Source organism: Arachis hypogaea, chromosome 19 (genome assembly GCF_003086295.3).
Source record: "Arachis hypogaea cultivar Tifrunner chromosome 19, arahy.Tifrunner.gnm2.J5K5, whole genome shotgun sequence".
In the NCBI taxonomy this organism is placed as follows: domain Eukaryota; kingdom Viridiplantae; phylum Streptophyta; class Magnoliopsida; order Fabales; family Fabaceae; genus Arachis; species Arachis hypogaea.
Genome location: NC_092054.1, coordinates 145,586,373 through 145,608,234, shown reverse-complemented (window position 1 = coordinate 145,608,234; position 21,862 = coordinate 145,586,373). Strand labels below are relative to the sequence as shown.

At 39.2% G+C, this 21,862-nt stretch overlaps 2 non-coding genes across 2 annotated transcripts; one reads left to right on the top strand and one right to left on the bottom strand.

Moving 5' to 3' along the window:
• Positions 1 to 3,284: 3,284 nt before the first annotated feature.
• On the bottom strand, positions 3,285 to 3,388 carry LOC112780373 (small nucleolar RNA R71). The gene has a single exon (XR_003191214.1). It is a non-coding gene; the product is annotated as a small nucleolar RNA R71 (small nucleolar RNA).
• An 8,700-nt stretch (positions 3,389 to 12,088) lies between these two features.
• LOC112780287 (small nucleolar RNA R71) lies at positions 12,089 to 12,196 on the top strand. Its single transcript, XR_003191134.1, has one exon. It is a non-coding gene; the product is annotated as a small nucleolar RNA R71 (small nucleolar RNA).
• Positions 12,197 to 21,862: the final 9,666 nt, after the last annotated feature.

Sequence of the window (21,862 nt, the reverse complement as noted above, 5' to 3'; positions counted from 1 at the left end):
TCCCCAAACCCCGTATTTCGCATTATTTATTATTCCTATTTCGTCCATGACAACCCATTAGTGTTCCCATATACATAAATCATTAGTATTAAGTTGGCCAGACCTAATACTATGAGGAATGCAACGGTAAGCTAACAGTGCTAATCAACGGTCAATCATGCATATAAAATCTAAACTCTTGCCATTAAGACAAGTCCTATCGCATGATAGACACTCAGAATATGCAGTGAAGCATAGTCAGTCCATTCCCAAGGCTCTAACAGGAACGAACTGCTCTGGTACCATAATGTAACACCCTAACTTTTAGCACCTCATGATCATACTAAAAGCTTAGGCGTTACTTACCTCTAAACCTTTTTATTTTATACTATCCTTATTTAATATTGAGCCTTCACAAATACGAACCGAAATTTTAGTCAAGAAATCGAAAGGTCTTTACTTTAAAACTCTTAATCACAAAAATATATATACTCACATAGCAATATATACATAGACTTATTCCAAGATTCTCAAATACAAGTCCTACCCCTCTAAAAAAAATCAAAGGCAATAAATGGCGAGGGAAAAGTCTAAGGCTAAACCAACTACAGAAAATACGGAGTACATATTTACATATATATAGCTCCGATGTTCAGTCGCAGCTCCATGCCAAGGATTCCTGAACCTATTGCTGAAAGAAAAATCTCTAGTGGGGTGAGAACGTCGTCCTCGCATGTTCTCAATAGGAAAAGTGAATGCCGTAAAAGTAATGAACAAAATGCGAATAATTGACTTTAATTGGTAAAACTATTCTTTTCTCAAGCCTTTGAAAATACATTCTAATTTTACTTTAGACAATTAATTGCTTTCATTAAAATTTCTGAACTTAGAACAAAACTCATTTACAACAATAATTCTTAAACACTTTAATACGTAAACTAGTAGTACCAAAGATCCAATTGAACACACAAGCAAGGAAGAATAAGACAACTAGCACATTCACAGAGAAAATACAACAAGCAAAATACAACCAAATACAAATACGCAAATAATATGATGCATGTCTGTCCTAAGCAGGACATGAGCTCATGCGTCGGTTGTTTACTGATAAACCACTATTTTATGGTTTATCTTGTGATTAATTGAGTGGTTTCATCAGGTCTTTACCTACTTATTCATATCATTTGCATGATTTTACAATCCCTTCCTAGTTTTGTTTTATGGTTGAAAACTTGCTTCCTAGAGATCTTTAATTAGTATATTTTAATTCTCCTTTATACCATTCGATGCCGTGATCCGTGTGTTAAGTGTTTCAGGCTTTATAGGGCAGGAATGACTTAGAGAATGGAGAGGAAGCTTGCAAAAAAATGGAAGGAGCACAAGAAACTAAGGAGATAACTAGCGAGCATCGACGCGCACGCATGGCTCACGCGAGCGCGCGATATGGAGAAATTTGCAGTGATGCGTGCGCGTGCCTGACGCATACGTGTGGATTGGAGTTTTGCAAGATGACGCGTGTGCGTGCCTGACGCGTACGCGTGACGTGCGCGATCTGCAGAAATAACAGAAAATACTGGGGGCGATTTTGGGCCGAGTTTTGACCCAGTTTTTGGCCCAAAAACACAGACTAGAGCCAGAGAACCTGCAGAGACTCAACAGACATTCTCATTAGCACAGTTTTAGGTTTTTAGATCTGAATCTAGAGAGAAAATCACTCTTCCTCTAGGTTTTCTTTACATTCATAGATTATTAGTTTTATGCTTTTGCTTTTGGATATTGAAGAGTCATCACCTCCGTTGAAGATACTATTCTAGTTTGTTTTCTTACTCCTTTAATTATTCCATATTCTTAATTCTTGTTTAAAGTTACTATTGGATTATTTTCATGGATTGTTAATACAAATGATTACTTTTACTTTTAATTAATTTTGAATCACTATTTTATTTAAATTATCATGTCTCTTTTCTATTCCAAACTCCCAATAACAAAGATGGTATCCATGTCAATAGAGTAGATTTCCTACTTGACATGGGGGTTGATTAAGAGGAGACACTTGAGTTGGAATGCTCAAGTGGTTAGTTAAATTGGAAGTTGTTGGCTAATTCTGTATTTACTAACGCTAGACCTTTCCAAGGGAGAGGACTAGGATTTGCGAATAAGGGTTAGCTCAATCACTTGACTTTCCTTTATTTATTAAGGGTTAACTAAGTGAAAATAACAACCTCTTTATACTACACTTGAGAGAATTCTAACAAGGATAGAACTTCCAATTAATCATTTTCGCAGTCAAGACTTTTTATTTTGAATAATATAAATTCCTTTTAATTTTCATTGTACTTAATTACAATTGTTTATTTTCTATTATTCAACTCTCAAAATTCTTGGAAAACTTCTGATTAATAACTTAACACCCTTTCTAGCAACTCGTTGGGAGACGACCTGGGACTCATACTCCCAGTATTTTTATTCTAAACTTTTGTGACAACCTTTCTAAATTGATGAGGCAGATTTTTGCTGGTTAAGAGCTATACTCGCAACGCTGTTCTTATATTATAATCTCTTAATTGGTCTAATTTCTGCCACGCATCAATTTTTGGCGTCGTTGCCGGGGAGTTGCAATTGTGTGCTGAATTATTAATTAGTGTACATATTTCTATTTTATTTGCGTATTTTATTTTATTTTATTACCATGAGCTGTATGTTTCTTTCATTGAATGACGCGTTCACTGCCTGATCCGAGCTTAGCTGCATTTGATCCTGAAATTGAAAGAACTCTTTCACGTATTAGGCGAGCTTGGCGCAGGTTAGCCTCTGAGGGTGGTGAAGTGATTGTTATCGATTCACTAGTCTCATCTGAGGGCGAATCTGAACTGCCATCTGAGGAAGAAACAAGCTCCTTTACTACTGATTCAGTTGATTCACGTGTAGATAACATGGCAGCACCTAGGAGGATTACTCTCCAGGAAGCTGGAGCTCCAGATTTTACACTGCAGCCGTATCAAGTGCATCATCCAACTCTAGCTACAGATTTTGAGTTGAAGACTGCACTAATCAACATGATGCCCAAGTTTCATGGCTTACTTGCTCAGGAGCCTATCAAGTACCTAAGGGATTTTCAGACAGCCTGTTCTACTGTAAGGCGTCATGGTGCAAATAAAACTTCTATTCTGTTAACCGCCTTCCCATTTTCTCTTGAGGGAAAGGCGAGGGAGTGGTACTACTCCCAACCTGAAGCAACTGTCGCCAACTGGGATACGCTCAGGAGAGAATTCCTGAAAAAATACTTTCCAGCTGAAGTCACAGATAGATTGAGGAAAGAGATGTCCTGTATTGTTCAGGGTGAATCGGAGACTTTCTATGAGTACTGGGAGCGCTTTAAGAACTTTCTGGACGCATGCCCCCATCACATGATTGACAGGTTAGTGTTGATCAGCTACTTCACTCGAGGCATGAAGCATCGGGATAAAACTACACTGGATGGTGCTAGTAATGGTTCTCTGAAAAAGTACAAGACCGCAGATGAAGCATGGCAACTGATCAGTGACTTAGCTGAGTCCACTAGAAATCACAGGCACAGGAACAGCCACTCAAAGACTGTTGCAGAGGTTTCCTCTAGCAGTGAGACTACTGCTCTTACACAGAGTATACGTAAAATGACCAACCTACTGAAGCAGATGCAGTTGAATCAACAACAAACTCAGCCTTCCCCACCACAACAAAGCCAACAGTTAGTTCCTCAAAGAGTATGCAGAATCTGTGCTGATTATAGTCATTATACTAATGAATACCCGCAGCTCCAACAAGAAGACAACACTGTGGCAGCTACTCATAACTTTTATGACCGCCCGAATCAATGATACAATCAACAAGGCGGGAACTACAACCAAGGTGGAAACTATAACCAAGGATGGCAAGACAACTCCAACCAAGGTTGGAGAGATAATTCCAACCATGGCTGGAGGGACAACTATAACAGAGGAGGCAGAGACAACCAAGGAAATCAGAGGTGGAATAACAACAACAGACAGCAAAATCAGAACTAACCTTACAGAGCACCTCACCTGAGACAGTCACAAGGATCCCAGCACAACCAACAACAGGTCCCTCAAATTACTTATCCCCCTTCCTCATCAAATGACGAGATGCTTCGTTCTCTTGCACAAGGACAACAAGACATGCAGACTACACTAAACTCTACTCTAAATGGTCTGAATGCCACTTTACAAGCTCTCGTCTCCCGAATAGATTCTTTACCTGCTTCCACCAACCAGCCTTCAAGCTCCAGTGAAATTCCTTCTCAAACCTTACCTAACCCCAAGGGTGGCATCAATACCATCACTCTAAGGTCCGGAATCACACTGCCAGAGAGGAATCAGGAGGAACCAAGCCCGCTAGAACACACCCCAGTTGAAGACATAGTTGAAGTGGAAGATGCTGAAGAGGAAGAAGAAGTACAAGACAAGGTTGAAGAAGAAGTAGCTCAGCCAAGGAATGGAGCACCAAAGGATGCAGAGGCTGCAAGTGGCGCCATCCCTATCCCATTTCCACACCTTGCACGGAAGTCCAGAAAGCAGATGGAACTTGATCCCAAAATGGTAGAAATTTTCAAAAAGGTTGAGGTAACTGTTCCTCTTTTTGATGTTATTCAACAAGTACCTAAATATGCAAAGTTTCTGAAAGATTTATGCATACATAAAGAAAAAATTAATGAATTAGAAACTATTCCTTTAGGTAGTTCTATATCTGCTTTAATGGGAGGTCCAGGTCCATGCATGGTTAACTGTACCATTGGAGGTGTAATATTTTCTGACTGCATGTGTGATTTAGGAGCGTGTGTTAGTATAATGCCATTGTCTATATATGATGCTTTGAGGCTTCCTCCCTTAAAAAGGTCGGCAGCTCATTTTGTATTAGCAGATAAAAGCATTATTACAGTAGTTGAAATTGCTGAAGATGTATTAGTGAGCATTAAGGGGCTCACATTTTCCATTGACTTCTATATCCTGGAAATGCCCCCTAATGACTCAAAAAGACCATCATCAATCCTGCTAGGAAGACCATTCCTGAAGACTTCGAAGTTCAAGCTGGATGCATTCTCAGGAACTTACTCCTTTGAGATAGATGGCAGAGCAGTGAGTTTCAGTTTAAATGAAGCTATGAAGCACCCTCCAGAAGATCATTCTATCTTCCAATGCGACATCATTGATGAAACTGTAGCTGAAGTTCACCAAGAAGAAGTAGAAGAGAAGCACATGGAGCAAGGTCCAAGTGTGGGGACACCCTCTGAACACAATGAGGACACTTTGCCATTATCATTAGCTCAAGATAATCCAGAACCTAGCCATGAGCAAAAATTGGTATTAAAGCCACTTCCTCCCCACCTCAAGTATGCTTACCTTGAGGATAATTAGAAATTCCCAGTTATCATTGCAAGGGAACTCACTTCCCAACAAGAGGAGCAACTGCTTAGTGTGCTGAGAAAACATAAGAAAGCAATTGGGTGGATCTTGGCGGATATAGTAGGCATCAACCCTCAAGTTTGTGAGCACAGAATATACTTAGAAGAGGGAGCAAGGCCTGTCTGTCAACCCCAAAGAAGATTGGTGCGTAGAAATCGTGATCGTTCCTTCCTTGGTAACGGCGCTAAAAACTAATTACGCACGTTCATAATCTTAGTTATTTGTCACAACTTCGCACAACTAACCAGCAAGTGCACTGGGTCGTCCAAGTAATAAACCTTACGTGAGTAAGGGTCGATCCCACGGAGATTGTTGACTTGAAGCAAGCTATGGTCACCTTGTAAATCTCAGTCAGGCGGATTCAAATGGTTATAGAGTTTTAATAATTAAAATATAAATAAAACATAAACTAGGATAGAGATACTTATGTAATTCATTGGTGAGAATTTCAGATAAGCGTATAGAGATGCTTTCGTTCCTCTGAACCTCTGCTTTCCTGCTGTCTTCATCCAATCATTCCTACTCCTTTCCATGGCAAGCTTTATGTAGGGCATCACCGTTGTCAATGGCTACATCCTATCCTCTCTGTGAAAATGGTCCAATGCGCTGTCACTGCATGGCTAATCATCTGTCGGTTCTCGATCATACTGGAATAGGATTTACTATCCTTTTGCATCTGTCACTATGCCCAGCACTCGCGAGTTTGAAGCTCGTCACAGCCATCCCTTCCCAGATCCTATTCGGAATACCACAGACAAGGTTTAGACTTTCCGGATCTCAGGAATGGCCATCCATGGGTTCTAACTTATACCACGAAGATTCTAATATCTCGGACTCGGTCCCCTATATTAGATATCTAAGAGATACTCATTCTAGCTTGTTTACATGTAGAACGGAAGTGTTTGTCAGGCACGCGTTCATAAGTGAGAATGATGATGAGCGTCACATAATCATCACATTCATCATGTTCTTGGGTGCGAATGGATATCTTAGAGAAGGAATAAGTTGAATTGAATAGAAAAACAATAGTACTTTGCATTAATTCATGAGGAACAGTAGAGCTCCACACCTTAATCTATGGTGTGTAGAAACTCTACCGTTTGAAAATACATAAGTGATAATAGGGTAGAATGGCCGAGTGGCCAGCCTCCCATGGAGGTCTAAAGATGAAACTAAAGATGTAAATACAATAGTAAAAAGTCCTATTTATACTAAACTAGTTACTAGGGTTTACAGAAATGAGTAAATGATGCTGAAATCTACTTCCGGGGTCCACTTGGTGTGTGCTTGAGTTGAGCATTGAGCTTTACACGTGTACAGGCTTCTCTTGGAGTTGAACGCCAATTTGTAACCTGTTTCTGGCGTTTAACTCCACTTTGCAACCTGTTTCTGGCGTTTAACTCCATAATACAGCCTAGAACTGGCATTGAACGCCAGTTTGCATCATCTAAACTAGGGCAAAATATGGACTATTATATATTTCTGAAAAGCCCTGGATGTCTACTTTCCAACTCAATTGAGAGCGCGCCATTTGGAGTTTTGTAGCTCCAGAAAATCTACTTTGAGTACAGAGAGGTCAGAATCCAACAACATCTGCAGTCCTTTTCAAGCCTGAATCAGATTTTTGCTCAGGTCCCTCAATTTCAGCCAGAAATTACCTGAAATCACAGAAAAACACACAAAATCATAGTAAAGTCCAGAAATGTGATTTTTATTTAAAAACTAATAAAAATATACTAAAAACTAACTAAATCATACTAAAAACTATGTAAAAACAATGCCAAAAAGCGTATAAATTATCCGCTCATCACAACACCAAACTTAAATTGTTGCTTGTCTCCAAGCAACTGAAAATCAAATAGGATAAAAAGAAGAGAATATACTATAAATTCCAAAATATCAATGAAACTTAGCTCCAATCAGATGAGCGGGACTTGTAGCTTTTTGCCTCTTGAATAGTTTTGGCATCTCACTTTATCCATTGAAGTTCAGAATGATTGGCATCTATAGGAACTCAGAGTTCAGATAGTGTTATTGATTCTCCTTGTTCAGTATGTTGATTCTTGAACACAGCTACTTTATGAGTCTTGGCCGTGGCCCTAAGCACTTTGTTTTCCAGTATTACCACCGGATACATAAATGCCACAGACATATAACTGGGTGAACCTTTTCAGATTGTGACTCAGCTTTGCTAAAGTCCCCAATTAGAGGTGTCCAGGGTTCTTAAGCACACTCTTCTTTTGCTTTGGACCTTGACTTTAACCGCTCAGTCTCAAGTTTTCACTTGACACCTTCACGCCACAAGCACATGGTTAGGGACAGCTTGGTTTAGCCGCTTATGCCAGGATTTTATTCCTTTAGGCCCTCCTATCCACTGATGCTCAAAGCCTTGGATCCTTTTTATTCACCCTTGCCTTTTGGTTTTAAGGGCTATTGGTTTTTTGCTCTTGCCTTTTGGTTTAAAGAGCTTTTGGCTTTTTCTGCTTGCTTTTTCTTTTTCTTTTTTTTTCGCTATATTTTTTTTTTCTGCAAGCTTCTGTATTCACTGCTTTTTCTTGCTTCAAAAATCATTTTTATGATTTTTCAGATTATCAAATAACATTTCTCCTTTTTCCTTATTCTTCAAGAGCTAACATATTTAACATTCATAAACATCAACTTCAAAAGACGTATGCACTGTTCAAGCATTCATTCAGAAAACAAAAAGTATTGTCACCACATCAAAATAATTAAACCAGTTTCAAGGATGAATTCAAAACCATGTACTTCTTATTCTTTTGTAATTAAAACAGTTTTCATTTAAGAGAGGTGATGGATTCATATTCATAACTTTAAGGCATAGACACTTAGACACTAATGATCATGTAATAAAACACAAACATAAATAAACATAAAGCTCAAAAATAAAAAAATAGGAAAATAAATAAACAAGAAGATTAAGGAATGAGTCCACCTTAGTGAGGGTGGCGTCTTCCTCTTCTTGAAGAACCAATGGTGCTCTTGAGCTCCTCTATGTCTCTTCCTTGTCTTTGTTGCTCCTCCCTCATAGCTCTTTGATCTTCTCTAATTTCATGGAGGATGATGGAGTGCTCTTGGTGCTCCACCCTTAGTTGTCCCATGTTTGAACTTAATTCTCCTAGGGAGGTGTTGATTTGCTCCCAATAATTCTGTGGAGGAAAGTGCATCCCTTGAGGCATCTCAGGGATTTCATGGTGAGGAATCTCCTCATGCTCATGTTGAGGTCCATGATCTCTTGTTTGCTCCATCCTTTTCTTAGTGATGGGCTTATCCTCTTCAATGAGGATGTCTCCCTCTATGTCAGTTCCAGCCGAATTGCAAAGGTGGCATATGAGGTGAGGAAAGGCTAACCTTGCCAAAGTGGAGGACTTGTCAGCCACCTTGTAGAGTTCTTGAGGTATAATCTCATGAACTTCGACCTCCTCTCCAATCATGATACTATGGATCATGATGGCCCGGTCTATAGTAACTTCAGACCGGTTGCTAGTAGGAATAATTGAGTGTTGAATGAACTCTAGCCATCCCCTAGCCAATGGTTTGAGGTCATGCCTTCTTAGTTAAACCGGCTTGCCTCTTGAGTCAATTTTCCATTGAGCTCCTTCCTCACATATGTCTATGAGGACTTGGTCTAACCTTTGATCAAAGTTGACCCTTCTTGTGTAGGGGCGTGCGTTCTCTTCCATCATTGGCAAGTTGAATCCCAGCCTTACATTTTTCGGACTGAAATCTAAGTATTTTTCCCGAACTATGGTAAGCCAATGCTTTGGATTCGGGTGCACACTTTGATCATGGTTCCTAGTAATCCATGCGTTTGCATAGAACTCTTGAACCATTAGGATCCCGACTTGTTGAATGGGGTTGGTGAGAACTTCCCAACCTCTTCTTTGGATCTCAAGTCGGATCTCCGGATACTCTTTCTTTTTGAGCTTGAAAGGAACCTTAGGGATCACTTTCTTCTTGGCAATAACTTCATAGAAGTGGTCTTGATGAACATTTGAGATGAATCTCTCCATCTTCCATGGCTCAGAGGTGGAAACAATTGCCTTCCCTTTCCTCTTTCTTGAGGTTTCTCTAGCCTTAGGTGCCATTGATGGTTATGGAAAAACAAAAAGCTATGCTTTTACCACACCAAACTTAAAATGTTTGCTCGTCCCCGAGCAAAAGAAGAAAGAAAGAAGTAGAAGTAGAAGAAGAAGAGAAATGGAGGAGAGGGAGAGAAAGGTGGTTTCGGTCAAGGGGAAGAAGAGAGGGTTGTGTTTGTGAAATAGAAGAAGGAATGAGGGATTTATATAGAAGTGGGGGAGGGTTAAGTTTCGGCCATTAGGGTTGGGTTTGGGAGAGAAAATATTTTGAATTTGAAGGTAGGTAGGGTTTATGGGGAAGAGAAGATGGATGTGAGTGGTGAAGAGGTGATGGGGAAGAGTGATTGAGTTGATTGGTGAAGGGTATTTGGGGAAGAGAGTCATGAAAAGGTGTGAAGAGAGAGAAGAAGGGTAGGTGGGGATCCTGTGGGGTCCACAGATCCTGAGGTGTCAAGGGTTTTTCATCCCTGCACCTTTTAGACGTGTAAAATGCCCTATACATGCAATCCTGGCGTTTAACGCCAGACTGCTGCCTGTTTCTGGCATTAAACGCCACTTCCATGCTCTGTTCTGGCGTTTAACGCCAGGTAGATGCTTGTTTCTGGCGTTAAACGCCAGCTTGGTGCCTGTTTCTGGCGTTTAAACGCCATACTGCTCTCCTCCAGGGTGTGCTGTTTCTTCTGCTATTTTTTATTTTGTTTTTGATTTTTCAGTAGTTTTTGTGACTTCACATGATCATCAACCTAAGGAAAACAGAAAATAACAATAGAAAATAAATAAATATAATTAGATAACTTTGGGTTGCCTCCCAACAAGCGCTTCTTTAATGTCAATAGCTTGACAGTGAGCTCTCATGGAGCCTCACAGATGTTCAGAGCAAGGTTGGAACCTCCCAACACCAAACTTAGAGTTTGAATGTGGGGGTTCAACACCAAACTTAGAGTTTGGTTATGGCCTCCCAACACCAAACTTAGAGTTTGACTTTGGGGGCTTTGGTTGACTCTGCAGTGAGAGAAGCTTTTCATGCTTCCTCTCCATGGTTACAGAAGGAGATCCTTGAGTTTTAAACACAAGATTGTCCTCATTCAGTTGAAGGATCAATTCTCCTCTGTCCACATCAATCACAGCTCTTGCTGTGGCTAGGAAGGGTCTTCCAAGGATGATGGATTCATCCTCATCCTTCCCAGTATCTAGGATTATAAAATCAGCAGGGATGTAAAGGCCTTCAACCTTTACTAGTACGTCCTCTACTTGTCCATAAGCCTATTTTCTTGAGTTGTCTGCCATCTCCAGTGAGATTCTGGCAGCTTGCACCTCAAAGATTCCCAGTTTCTCCATTACAGAGAGTGGCATGAGGTTTATCCCTGATCCAAGGTCACATAGAGCCTTCTCAAAGGTCATGGTGCCTATGGTACAAGGTATTAAGAACTTTCCAGGATCCTGTTTCTTCTGAGGCAATGTCAGTTGATCCAAATCACTCAGTTCATTGATGAGCAAGGGAGGTTTATCTTCCCAAGTCTCATTAAATAATTTGGCATTCAGCTTCATGATTGCACCAAGGTACTTAGCAACTTGCTCTTCAGTGACATCTTCATTCTCTTCAGAAGAAGAATACTCATCAGAGCTCATGAATGGCATAAGGAGGTTCAATGGAATCTCTATGGTCTTTAGATGAGCCTCAGATTCCTTTGGTTCCTCAGAGGAAAACTCCTTGTTGATCACTGGACGTCCCAGAAGGTCTTTCTCACTGGGATTCACGTCCTCTCCCTCCCTTGTAGGTTCGGCCATGATGGTTAAATCAATGGCCTTGCACTCTCTTTTTGGATTCTCTTATGTATTGCTTGGGAGAGTACTAGGAGGGATTTCAGTGTCTCTTTTACTCAGCTGGCCCACTTGTGCCTCCAAATTTCTAATGGATGACCTTGTTTCATTCATGAAACTTAGAGTGGCCTTAGATAGATCAGAGACTATGTTTGCTAAGCTAGATGGATCCTGCTCAGAACTCTCTGTCTTTTGCTGAGTGGATGATGAAAAAGGCTTGCTATTGCTAAACTTGTTTCTTCCACCATTGTTAAAGCCTTGTTGAGGCTTTTGTTGATCCTTCCATGAGAAATTTAGATGATTCCTCCATGAGGGATTATAGGTGTTTCCATAGGGTTCACCTATGTAATTCACCTCTGCTATTGCAGAGTTCTTAGGATCATAAGCTTTTTCTTCAGAAGATGCCTCTTTAGTACTGTTGGATGATTCCTTCAATCCATTCAGACTCTGAGAGATCATATTGACTTGCTGAGTCAATATTTTGTTCTGAGCCAATATGGCATTCAAAGTATCAATTTCAAGAACTCCCTTCCTCATAGGCATCCCATTATTCACAGGATTCCTTTCAGAAGTGTACATGAACTGGTTATTTGCAACCATGTCAATGAGTTCTTGAGCTTCTGCAGGCGTTTTCTTTAGTTGAATGGATCCACCTGCAGAATGGTCCAGTGACATCTTTGATAGCTCAGACAGACCATCATAGAATATATCCAGGATGGTCCATTCTAAAAGCATGTCAGAAGGATACTTTTTGGTCAGTTCCTTGTATCTCTCCCAAGCTTCATAGAGGGATTCACCTTCTTTCTGTTTGAAGGTTTGAACATACACTCTAAGCTTACTAAGCTTTTGAGGAGGAAAGAACTTGGCTAAGAAAACCGTGACCAGCTTATCCCAAGAGTTCAGGCTATCCTTAGGTTGAGAGTCCAACCATATTCTAGCTCTGTCTCTTACAGCAAATGGGAAAAGCATAAGCCTGTAGACCTCGGGATCAACCCCATTGGTCTTAACAGTATCACAGATCTACAAGAATTCAGTTAAGAACTGAAAAGGATCTTCAGATGGAAGTCTATGAAACTTGTAGTTTTGTTGCATCAGAGAAACTAATTGAGGTTTAAGCTCAAAGTTGTTTGCTCCAATGGCAGGAATTGAGATGCTTCTTCCATGTAAATTGGAATTTGGTGCAGTAAATTCACCAAGAATCTTCCTTGCATTGTTATTATTTTCGGTCATGTTTTCTTCTTTTTCAAAAATTTCTGTAAGATTTTCTCCAGAGAGTTGTGCTTTGGCTTCCCTTAGCTTCCTCTTTAGAGTCCTTTCAGGTTCAGGATCAGCTTCAACAAGAATGTTCTTATCCTTGTTCCTGCTTATATGAAAAAGAAGAAAATAGAAAAGAAAATATGGAATCCTCTATGTCACACTATAGAGATTCCTGTATGTGAGTAGAAGAGAAGAATAAAAGGAGGGGAAGAGAAAAACTCAAACACAGAGAGGAAGATGATGTTCGAATTTTGGGTGGAAGAGAAGTGTTAGTAAATGAATAAATAATTAGAAGGAGATGAGAGAGAGGGAATTTTGAAAATTAATTAAATTAAAAATAAAATTTAAAGTTAAATTTTGAAAATTAAAATTGAAATAAAATTAAATTAAAAATTAAAACAATTAGTTAAATAAAATAAAGGAATTTTGAAAAAGAGGGAAGAAATTTTCGAAAATTAGAGAGAGAATTAGTTAGGTAGTTTTGAAAAAGATATTATTGAAACAAAAAGATAAGATTGATGGAAAAAGATTTGAAAATTAATTTTGAAAAGATAAGAAGTTAGAAAAGATTTTGAAATTGATTTTGAAAAAGATGTGATTGAAACTTATTTTGAAAAAAAAAAAGATTTGAAAAAGAAATTTAAAAAGATTTGATTTTAAAAATTAAAGTTGATTACTTGACTAACAAGAAACTAAAAAGATATGATTTAAAAATTAAAGATTGAACCTTTCTTAAGAGGCAAGTAACAAACTTTTAAAATTTTTGAATCAATCACATTAATTGTTAGCATTAACTTTGAAAATATGAAATAGAAAATAAGAAAAAGATTTTTGAAAATCAATTTGGAATTTTCGAAAATTTGAAAGAAAAATTGAAAAAGATTTGATTTTTGAAAAAGATAGAATTTTTAAATTCAAAATTTGATTTGACTCATAAGAAACAACTAGATTTTAAAAATTTTTGAAAAATTCAACTCAAATTTTTGAATTTTATGAGTGAAAAAGGGAAAGATATTTTTTTGATTTTTTGAATTTTTAATGATGAAAGAGAAAAACATCAAAAAGACTCAATGCATGAAAATTTTGGATCAAAACATGTGATGCATGCAAGAACACTATGAATGTTAAGATGAACACCAAGAACACTTTGAATGTCAAGATGAACATCAAGAACTTATTTTTGAAAAATTTTCAAGAAAAGAAAACATGCAAGACACCAAACTTAGAAATTTTTAATTTTTTAGACACTAACAAATTGAAAATGCATATGAAAAACAAGAAAAGACACAAAACAAGAAAATATGAAGATCAAACAAGAAGACTGGCTAAGAACGACTTGAAGATCATGAAGAATGCAATGCATGAAATTTTCAAAAATAATTTTTAGAAAATTAAAAAGATGCAATTGACACCAAACTTAAAACTTTACTCTAGACTCAAACAAGAAACACAAAATATTTTTGGTTTTATGATTTTATTAAATTTTTTTATTTTTCAAAAATTTATTTTAAGAAAAACGAAAACAAAGAAAAATTTTTGAAAACCAAATAAAAATTGAAACAAGAAGAAAATTACCTAATCTGAGCAACAAGATGAACCGTCAGTTGTCCAAACTCGAACAATCCCCGGCAACGGCGCCAAAACTTGATGCACAGAAATCGTGATCGTTCCTTCCTTGGTAATGGCGCTAAAAACTAATTACGCAAGTTCATAATCTTAGTTCTTTGTCACAACTTCGCACAACTAACTAGCAAGTGAACTAGGTCGTCCAAGTAATAAACCTTATGTGAGTAAGGGTCGATCCCACGGAGATTGTCGGCTTGAAGCAAGCTATGGTCACCTTGTAAATCTCAGTCAGGCGGATTCAAATGGTTATAGAGTTTTAATAATTAAAATATAAATAAAACATAAACTAGGATAGAGATACTTATGTAATTCATTGGTGAGAATTTCAGATAAACGTATAGAGATGCTTTCGTTCCTCTGAACCTCTGCTTTCCTGCTGTCTTCATCCAATCATTCCTACTCCTTTCCATGGCAAGCTTTATGTAGGGCATCACCGTTGTCAATGGCTACATCCCATCCTCTCTGTGAAAATGGTCCAATGCGCTGTCACTGCATGGCTAATCATCTGTCGGTTCTCGATCATACTGGAATAGGATTTACTATCCTTTTGCGTCTGTCACTACGCCCAGCACTCGTGAGTTTGAAGCTCGTCACAGCCATCCCTTCCCAGATCCTACTCGGAATACCACAGACAAGGTTTAGACTTTCCGGATCTCAGGAATGGCCATCCATGGGTTCTAACTTATACCACGAAGATTCTAATATCTCGGACTCGGTCCCCTGTATTAGATATCAAAGAGATACTCATTCTAGCTTGTTTACATGTAGAACGGAAGTGTTTGTCAGGCACGCGTTCATAAGTGAGAATGATGATGAGCGTCACATAATCATCACATTCATCATGTTCTTGGGTGCGAATGGATATCTTAGAGAAGGAATAAGTTGAATTGAATAGAAAAACAATAGTACTTTGTATTAATTCATGAGGAACAGCAGAGCTCCACACCTTAATCTATGGTGTGTAGAAACTCTACCGTTTGAAAATACATAAGTGATAATAGGGTAGAATGGCCGAGTGGCCAGCCTCCCATGGAGGTCTAAAGATGAAACTAAAGATGTAAATACAATAGTAAAAAGTCCTATTTATACTAAACTAGTTACTAGGGTTTACAGAAATGAGTAAATGATGCTGAAATCTACTTCCGGGGTCCACTTGGTGTGTGCTTGGGTTGAGCATTGAGCTTTACACGTGTACAGGCTTCTCTTGGAGTTGAACGCCAGTTTGTAACCTGTTTCTGGCGTTTAACTCCACTTTGCAACCTGTTTCTGGCGTTTAACTCCATAATGCAGCATGGAACTGGCGTTGAACGCCAGTTTGAATCATCTAAACTCGGGCAAAATATAGACTATTATATATTTCTGAAAAGCCCTGGATGTCTACTTTCCAACGCAATTGAGAGCGCGCCATTTGGAGTTCTGTAGCTCCAGAAAATCTATTTTGAGTGCAGAGAGGTCAGAATCCAACAACATCTGCAGTCCTTTTTCAGCCTGAATAAGATTTTTGCTCAGGTCCCTCAATTTCAGCCAGAAATTACCTGAAATCACAGAAAAACACACAAACTCATAGTAAAGTCCAGAAATGTGATTTTTATTTAAAAACTAATAAAAATATACTAAAAACTAACTAAATCATACTAAAAACTATGTAAAAACAATGCCAAAAAGCGTATAAATTATCCGCTCATCAAAGATTGAATCCCACCATCTTGGAAGTTGTCAAGAAAGAGGTGACCAGGCTACTTGAAGTAGATATCATTTATTCCATCTCAGACAGCGAATAGGTTAGTCCAGTACAAGTGGTGCCCAAGAAGTCTGGAGTCACAACAGTAAAGAATGAATATGGAGAACTTCTGACTACTAGAGTGCAGAATTCATGGAGAGTTTGCATTGATTATATACGTCTCAACCAAGCTACTCGCAAGGATCACTACCCCTTGCCATTTATTGATCAGATGCTTGATCGCCTGTCAGGTAAATTCCATTACTGCTTTTTAGATGGTTATACAGGCTATTTCCAAATTCATATAGCTCCTGAAGATCAGGAGAAGACTACTTTTACATGTCCCTTTGGAACGTATGCATATAAGAGGATGCCTTTTGGCTTATGTAATGCACCGGCTACTTTCCAAAGATGCATGATGAGTATCTTTTCAGATCTTATTGAGAACTGTATGGAAGTATTCATGGATGATTTTAGCGTTTATGGTGATTCCTTTAACCTTTGCTTGGATAGTTTAGCTAGAGTATTAGACAGGTGTGTTAGTTCAAACCTTGTATTGAATTTTGAAAAATGTCACTTTATGGTAAAACAAGGGATTGTTCTAGGACATGTTGTTTCTGGTACTGGTATTTCTGTAGATCCAGCAAAGGTAGATGTCATTTCTAGTTTACCTTACCCCTCCTCTGTGAGGGAAGTCTGTTCGTTCCTTGGCCATGCAGGTTTCTACAGGAGATTCGTTAAGGACTTCAGTAAGGTAGCATTACCTTTATCCAGACTGCTGCAGAAAGATATTGAGTTCGAGTTCAGTGAGGATTGCATGCAAGCGTTTGAGAAGCTGAAGATCGCCCTGACTCATGCTCCGATTGTGAGAGGACCAGATTGGAGCCAGCCTTTTGAGATTATGTGTGATGCCTCCTACCATGCGGTAGGAGCGGCGCTGGCTCAGCGTGAAGGTAAGGATCCTTTCGTAATTGCTTATGTGTCTAAGACCTTAGATGCTGCTCAGTCTAATTACACTACTACTGAAAAAGAGCTTCTGGCTATTGTTTTTGCTCTGGATAAATTCTGAGCCTATTTACTTGGTACTAAGGTAGTAGTGTACTCAGACCATGCAGCTCTAAAATATTTATTAGCTAAAAAAGAGTCTAAACTAAGGCTAATATGTTGGATACTACTGCTACAAGAATTTGATTTAGAAATTAAGGATAGGAGTGGTAACCAGAATTTAGTGGCAGACCACTTGAGTCGCCTTGAGCACATTAAGGATGACTCCACTCCTATTAATGATACTTTTCCATTTGATAGCTTGCATGCGGTATCTGAAATAGTTCCTTGGTATGCACCTGTAGCTAATTATCTAGTTAGCCATACTTTCCCTCCTAATTCTACTAAGCATCAAAGGGATAAGCTGAAAAGTGAGTCTAAATATTATATATGGGATGACCCATACTTATGGAGGTGTGGTGTTGACCAGGTAATTAGAAGGTGTGTGCCCCAATCAGAATTCCAGTCCATTTTAGAGGCCTGCCACTCTTCTGAGAGTGGAGGACATTTTGGCCCTCAAAGAATAGCTAGAAAAATCTTAGACTGTGGATTCTGGTGGCCTACTCTTTTTAAAGATGCTGCTACCTTTTGTAAATCTTGTTTCCCATACCAAAGGTTTGGTAATATATCCAAGAGGGATGAGATACCTCAACAGATTATGCTTTTCTGTGAAATTTTTTATGTTTGGGGCATTGACTTCATGGGTCCATTTCCAAACTCTAGTGGTTACCTTTATATACTGTTAGCTATAGATTATGTTTCTAAATGGGTGGAAGCATTTCCTACCCATACTGATGATGCTAACACTATTATTTCCTTTGTTAGAAACCATATTATTTGTCGCTTTGGATCACCACGAGCAATCGTGAGTGATCAAGGCACTCACTTTTGTAACAGGAGATTAACAGCATTACTGAAGAAGCATGAGATAGTTCACAAAGTAGCAACAGCATACCATCTCCAGACAAATGGGCAAGCAGAAGTATCTAATAGAGAAATAAAGCGCATTCTAGAGAAGATAGTAAAGCCTCATAGGAAGGACTGGAGTGCCAGGCTACAAGATGCACTCTTGGCATATCGAACAGCATACAAGACACCCATTGGGATGAGCCCCTTCTGCTTAGTGTACGGAAAGGTTGCCACTTTCCAGTGGAGGTGGAACACAAGGATTTCTGGGCTGTGAGGGAGTGCAACATGAATTTTGAAGAAGCTGGTGCTGAAAGGAAGCTGCAACTAACAGAATTAGAGAACCTTCGCCTAGAAGCATATGACAACTCTAGGCGATACAAAGAGAAGATGAAGACTGTCCATGACAAGCACATAAAAAGGAGAGAATTCAGACCAGGGGAGTTAGTTCTTCTTTATAACCCCAGACTGAGACTCATGCCAACAAATATGGAGTTGTAATGATCATCTAGCTTTTGGTCCTGCTTAGCTGCTTCTTCAAAAGGAAATCTATCTTCAACAAAAGTTACATTTGGAGTTGTAATGATCTTCCCTTGTTGAGTGAGACATTTGTACCCTTTCTGAGTTGTACCATACCCAACAAATATGCACGGTGATGATCAGAAGTCTAACTTGTGCTTGTTGAAGGGTCTTAGATGAGGAAAACATAGACACCCAAACACTCTTAGGTTCTCATAGGAAGGTCTCTTTCCAAACAGTTTCTCTATTGGTGACTGTCCTTGTAAGACTGGTGTAGGTAACATTGATTAACTTGGCTATTGTTGTGAACGCTTCCCCTCAAAATTTTGTAGGCATTGAAGCTCCAGCCAGCAATGTTAGCCCCATTTCAACCACATGCCTATGTTTCCTTTCTGCTAAGCTATTTTGCTGGTGTACATGCGGACTAGAAAACCTGTGACAAATTCCTCTTTCCTGCAATATCTTTGACAAACCAACATATTCAACCGCATTGTCACTTTAAACCATCTTTAATTTTGTGTTTAGTTGCAATTCAATCATTTGGTGAAAGTGATTAAAGACTGATTTAAGCTGAACTCAAGATTTAAAAAGATATATCCAAGTGAACTTTGAGAAAGCATCAATAAAATTCACAAAATACTAGTTTCTATTATTGTCAGATATGGGTGTTGGGACCCAAATATCTATGTATACAAGTTCTAATGGTTTTGTGTATATTGTTTGTGAAACAGGAAAGGGTAATTGATGCGATTTACCAATACAACAGGCTGGACATTCTAGTTTATTAGCTGTAAAAGAAAGATTACAAGTATTGAGGACTTTTGACATGACACTTTTGCTTGGGTGTCCCAATCTGGCATGCCAAAGAAGGAGATTATTCAAGCTTTTAAGAGAAGAAACATAGGTTGCTGGTGTGTGTGCAGTGGTGAACTTGACAAACTTATACAATCCCCTATCAACACTCCCTTGAAGAACCACTTCCTTGTTTTCTTGAGATTTAATGCAACATTTATTAGCATGAAATTCAAAGAAAACTTTGTTATCACAGCAGAATTTATGCACACACATCAAGTTCTTAGTAATCTCAGGTACATCCAACAATTTTCTCATCGAGAACAACCTAGAGCTCAAATCAAACTTAAAACACAAATTACCAACAAAATTGATTTGCAAATCTGTTCTATTGCCTATCACAACTTGCTCATCTCCTCCATACTCCTCCTTTTCCATCTGTTCATCATGTGTCATGTGATGCGTAGCACCTGAATCAGGGTACCAATTTGGATCCTGAATGGTTGCTGGAGTTGCCAGTACATTGCTATAATTGGCTGTGGGCTGAGATATCTGATTATTGTATCCTCCTTCATTGTACCCTGCATCATATTGATCCTCACCATACCTATATCAACACGTTTTTGCTGTGTGGCCTATTTTGTCAAACACTTGACATTGTGGCTTGTCAAATTGACTATAGCTTATTTCTTGATTGTAGCCTCTTGAATCCCCATAGTTTCTTGAGTCACTGTAATTTTCTCTTCCATACTACCCTCTTCCATAGCCAGAGGTAGGATGACTTTGTGTTGTTCTGCCTCCATTGTATTGTTCTTGCATCATTCTGCCACCTTCATATGAGCCTCTGCCTCCTCTGTACGGGCGGCCACCTCTGCCTCAAAAACCACCTCTAAATCCACCTCTTGACTGCTGATTTTGTCTAGGTTGAAAGTGCTGAGCTTAATTGGCTTGAACAAAGGTTTTTGGTCTCCGAAATCTTGCTAATATGCTTTCATGTGCTAAAAGTAAGGCTTCTAACTCTCCTACTGTTATGCCTTGGTATCTTGCTGTGGTTAGGACAGAGGTTATCAACGAGGAGTATTCTTCAGTCAAACCGTTCAAGCGCATTCACATGGTCACTTTCTTTTATAGTCTCTCCTACGGAAGCTAAAGCATCTATGGTTCATTTTATAGACAACACATAATCTGTAACAGAAGCACCAATTTGAATAGTGATCAGCTGGTTTTTCAGCTGCATTACCTTTTCCTTGATCTGAGGGGAGAAGTGATCTTCCAATCTCTTTCAAACTTGACATATATAGGTGCATCCAACCATTCTTGTTGTGAACGGTTTGCTCATTGAAGCTAACAACTATGACTTGAGGAGTGCATCTTGCCTCGTCCATTTCTAAAACTCAGGGTTCACTGTACCAGCTCCACCGTTCTCTGACACTAGAAACTGCAAGGGATTTCTTCTCCTGTAATGTGATTCAACATGTCATTTCCTTCAATTGTTGATTTTACTTGATCTTTCCACCGTAGATATTTTTCCTCATCCAATTTCATCGAGATTAGAGTTGCTGTAAATCCTTGTGCCATTATGACTGAGCTTCAATTGAGTCAGATTTGCCTTCTTGCATTTTCTTACGGAAGCAGTGACACCGTAGCTCTGATACCATGAAAGGTATAAAGAACCTAGGTTGAAGATTAAAGAACTAAAGAAGAAGAAGATTAGAGAGAAGAGAGAGGAAAGAAGGGAATGTAGAATATGTGATTGTGTATTATAAAAAGTGATCACTGTAGCAGTAAGAATTGCTAATTATAGTTGTAATTTAAGAACCGGTCACTAGAAGGTTCCAGCACTAACCAATTCTCTAAATGGCTTAACTAACTAGTGCAGCTAACTAACTTAATTGGACCACAGGGTTAACTAAAGCAGAGTTCACTGGTTACATTCTAACTAACTCAGCTGAATGCAGTTACTTAACCTTTAGGCACACCTATCATGTTGTATTAGATATTAACACGTATCAAATAACTGATTTAATTGAAAATTTTGATTTATTTTTTTAAGGATAGTTATTAATTTTTTTATTTAACCGAACCAATATCTTCAACGATGACGCCTTCCAACCCTTCGCGTGTCACTCTCTTCCAACCACGACGACACCGCGACCTCCGTTTCCCTCCCTGCTGTGACTTCCCTTTTGCGTCGCTACCGCGAAGCGGTGTCTTCCCTCCGAAATTCTTCTCGAGCGTCCCCATGGTCAATTGTACCTTGTGTGCCGCCGTGTCCTCCCCAACTGTTCTCTCTGCGTCACTGTTCCCTTCCGCATCCAATTCTGATCGTTACGTCACGACGCACACGGCTCCAAGCAACAACTCTCCCCGTGATGCGTGCGGCTCTCCATGCAGCACCTCTCGCCGCGACGCTGGACGCTCGACGTTGAACGCGTGTTGCCACCCACTCTTGATGACAGATCTTATAGCCACGCGTGCCAGACCGGTGGCCATGACGCCTCCACCGCAAACGCCACAACGCCACACGCATTTGGAGTAGAAGAAGGTCGGGGATCACGCCACGGCGACGCGCCACACACTATCAAATGAGGCTAGCCACTTGTCTGCCACCAACGACGCCGTGCTCCGCACAGAGGACA